This window comes from Lactuca sativa, chromosome 3, assembly GCF_002870075.4.
Source record: "Lactuca sativa cultivar Salinas chromosome 3, Lsat_Salinas_v11, whole genome shotgun sequence".
NCBI lineage: Eukaryota > Viridiplantae > Streptophyta > Magnoliopsida > Asterales > Asteraceae > Lactuca > Lactuca sativa.
This window is the reverse complement of record NC_056625.2, coordinates 58,695,808-58,700,162: the sequence shown is the minus strand read 5'-3', so window position 1 is coordinate 58,700,162 and position 4,355 is coordinate 58,695,808. Positions and strand designations below refer to the sequence as shown.

The following is a 4,355-nucleotide window of genomic DNA, read 5'->3' as shown; positions in this document are numbered from 1 at the left end:
GCATCGATCTTTTGTAATGTTGAGACTTCAAAGTCATAGAGACTTATCCAACGATATTACAAAATGTTCCTTTGGAACTTTGTTACTAAAAACAAGTCTAAAGTAATGAAGTTTCAAAATCAAGGCACACTTCTTGAACACCTTCCTTGCATTAAAGTTTTTGACTCACATGTAGATTTTCTTAATCAACTCTCAATATGGAAACTATGACAACTAGCAGTTATGGGCCAGTTAAAGTTAACAACTCAACAAAAGTTAAACCAGTCAACGAAAGTCAACTGACCAGGACATGAATTTTGGGGTTTATACCTTGGTGTTAGAGTTTTTGGTTTAGGGCCGAAAACTCTATGATTTTTCTTTTAGAGTTTTCGGTTTGGGGCCAAAAACTCTATGATCACGGTGACACTAGACCGAAATCACCAGGTGATTTCAATGGACTAGTGGAGTTTTCGGTGGGAAAGATAAGAAGAAAAGAGTTGACTTAGTGACATAAGGGTTTCATCATCTCCAACACAAAATATTATCCAGCAGGTATCAAGGCTAATGTCCATCAAAAAATAATGCAAACATCATTTCACCTGTCACAACTAGAAATTTTGGTGCCTTGTAACTACAACACTTATAACAACTATGAATCAATAACATGAAAGCATGCATGATGCTCATTCTAGAACAACAAAACTTCATCAAATACTTCATTCTAGCCCTACAAATGGTCAACAAAGAATTGGAAACCTATGAAATCCCAATTTGAGTTCATTTTGGACTAGGATTTCCTTATTGGGCCTAATGGACTAATAAACTTTCAAATTATCCATCTTGAATCTAGAACTCTCTAATGGGCCCTAAATGGACCCATATACATGAAACATAATATTTTGGGCCTTAATGGGTCACAACCAAATTAATTTAGCCCTATTAGGTCTTAAAAATTATACTTTGATTTATTTGGGTCAAGCATCATCTAACTTAACTATAATATGGGCTTAAGGGAAAAAAGCCCAAAATCTTCTCTTTTCCTCTCCATTCTCGGCCCAAGCCCACAAAGAGGAAGAGTTGACTTTGTGTGTGTGCCACCTCATTTTTACATAAAGGTTTTCCATGAAACTCTCATATTTCCATGCAACCATCCTTTCACTCATCTCTCTTTCTTCCTCTCGGCCGAACCCAAACACACACATACTGTAACATCCCCCTCTGGCACGTATCACAATATTGTCTGCTTTGGGCCACTCGGCACGAGGACTTCCCAGGGGGCCACCCATCCTGGTACTACTCCCGCCCGAGCACGCTTAACTGCAGAGTTCTTATGGGATCTGCTGCCCTCATGGCTTTAAAACGCGTTGTGATAGGGAAGGTTTCCACACCCCTTATAAGGAATGCTTAGTTCTCCTTCCCAGCTGATGTGGGATCAGATCTAACCCACTTTCACCCCCCATTATAGGGTTCGACGTCCCCGTCGAACACATCGACCTGTGCCCTGGCTCTGATACCATTTGTAACATCCCCTCTAGCACGTATCACAATATTGTCCGCTTTGGGTCACTCGACACGAGGACTTCCCAGGGGTCACCCATCCTGGTACTACTCCCGCCTGAGCACGCTTAACTGCAGAGTTATTATGGGATCTGTTGCCTTCACGACTTTAAAACGCGTTGTGATAGGGAAGGTTTCCACACCCCTTAAAAGGAATGCTTAGTTCTCCTTCCCAGCCGATGTGGGAACAGATCTAACCCACTTTGACATCCCCAAAATCACGGCCAGAAAAGACCGATTTTTGTTTATGCTTTATAAAAATCAGAGTACTTCATTTTATAAAAATGTTGCGGAATTTGTTCCCAAAAAAACATGGTAAATACGTTATTAAAACATTTTCGAAGAAACGTATTTATTTCATTTTAAAACGTTTAGGATGTCATCGTTAATACAGAAACATAAGCATAAACAGAACTTACATTTGTTTACACTAGTGATCTACATCTCTTTAAATCTCTCAGTGTAAAGTGACTTCATATCAACACCTGTGATATAAATAAACTGAGTGGGTCAGGTTGGGAAACCTGGTGAGTACATAGGGTTTTCAACCCACAATAATATAAATATTATGTTAAACAATCAAACAATCCACCCAATTACCCATCCCCATTATCTTCTTTACTCTTAAGGATTTAACCTAAGAGTCATCTATCCTGCATTCGTTTATTCCGAAGTCCCTTACTTCCAGGGTTATAGGACTGGCACTAAATCCATAGCTGCCGATGTTCGTTCGTAAAGCACTAAATCCATAGCTGCTATATCCTACTCATCGGGTACTAAATCCATAGCTACCAGTGTTTAATAAGTACTAAGTCCATAGCTACCAATTCCTAACAGGTACTAAATCCATAGCTACCAGCGTCTAACTAATAGGTACTAAGTCCATAGCTACCAATTCCTAACAGGTACTAAATCCATAGCTACCAGCGTCTAACAGGTACTAAGTCCATAGCTACCGGTGTTCGTCCCATAGGCACTAAGTCTATAGTTGCCAATGTATACTCACATCATCTTCTATCTCTCATCATTCATCTACCCATCTCATACCCAACATATTTGTATATATAAAATACGTATACAGTTTAAATCCTTTAAAACATGTATAAAACGTTCATCCAGCATAGACAGCAAGTATTCAGATAATATGCACACATAGCACGTAGCTTATATAAAATACTTCATATCTATGTGTAAGATGAAAGGGACTATGCACTCACTTGAAAGGTGGTGACTCAGCACTCGGACAGCGCTTCGATACTCTCACACTACTAGAAAAACAGCCTTTTACGACGCTCATTGCGCGTCGTAAAGGGCTCAGACGACGCGCAAATGCGCGTCAAGGAAGGCCCTGTCATAAAGAGAGACGACGCGCATTCACGACGCTCATTTACGACGCGCAATTACGTCGCCCGTTTACGACATGCAATGTGTATCAAGAAAGGCCTTGTCATAAAGGAATACGACACGCATTTGCGTGTCGTAACCTTACGACGCGCGTGTTAATGACACGCAATGCGTATCAAGAAAGCCCATGTGAAGAAAGGCCATGTCATAAATGAAGATGACACATATTTTTGCGTATCATAATTTTAAATGTTAAAAAAAATATTATTTATAGATTTACTAATTTTCAAATTAAATTTGCATTTCATGTCTCATAATAGAAATTAAAATACCATATACAAAAAATATAATACATTGCACAAGAGTTAATGTCATACAAAAATACAATACATTGTAATACATTGGTATAAAGGGGACCTAATTATACATTGCTATTAAGAGGTTTTCCCTAACTATATAACCTATTTGTATAACCAAGTCCAAATGAAAGTATCCACGACCTTCTTCCAGATGTGTTAGATTCCGAATGAATTAACCTATATATTAATAAAAAAAATAACATTAACATATAGCAATAAATAATAATAATAGCCATATTAATAAGTGCATTAAGTCAAAAAGAAAACACCACTACGTATTTGTCTATTTTGTTGACTAGATGAACTATGTGAATGTGAGTAAATGACCCTATTACCCTTTTGTACATATGAAGTCAAAAAGAAACACCCCTACGTCCCATTCTTAGGCAAAATGAACTATATGAATGTGCGTAAATCAAATAACTATCTTACCCCTTTGTATGTACTATGTCAAAAAGCATCACCCCTAATGAAATATCTGAATGCAAGTAAATGACCATTCTACCCCTTTGTATGTTTTAGGTCCATAAGAAAAACACCTATATATCTGTCCCTTTTTTTTGACTAAATGAATGAACTGTTTGAATGCAAGTAAATTACCATTTTACCCTTCTATATCTATACCCATCAAACTAAAAGATGTTGAATGACAAATGATACATTAGTGGATGATATGTCACATAACACATACCTAAAAAAAGCAAGAAATGGTTTGATTAACTTTCTTTTTAGTAGAACCCCATGATGATTGAAGATGTGCTTGTGAAAGAAGACAACAGCTAAGAAGGTGAAGAAGTGTGCACCATTCGTTGTTTACACCCTGCATACCACTAGATGTTTTATCCTTGAGTATATTTTGGTTCACCATAGTAAGAAGATGCTTAAAAAAAACAAATATACAAATGAAAGAGGTGGGATTTGGAAGGTGTTTTGAATCAACACAGTTTTGATGTTTGAAAAAACTTTGATGATCAAGTAATAGAATAAAAGCCAATGTAAAGTCACATTTTCCAATCTTGTCATTCCATAATCTTCTATCAATGTTGTTATCTGATGGAGCACATGAAATGTGAAAACTAAAAAACACAGACTACAAATATGATTAGATGAAGACTG

At 37.2% G+C, this 4,355-nt stretch overlaps 1 long non-coding RNA gene across 1 annotated transcript; it reads right to left on the bottom strand.

The window, feature by feature from the left end:
- Nucleotides 1-3,218: 3,218 nt before the first annotated feature.
- Nucleotides 3,219-4,123, bottom strand: LOC128133019 (uncharacterized). Its single transcript, XR_008231215.1, has 2 exons — nt 3,931-4,123; nt 3,219-3,416 (listed from the first exon to the last, which is right to left on the bottom strand). It is a non-coding gene; the product is annotated as an uncharacterized LOC128133019 (long non-coding RNA).
- Nucleotides 4,124-4,355: the final 232 nt, after the last annotated feature.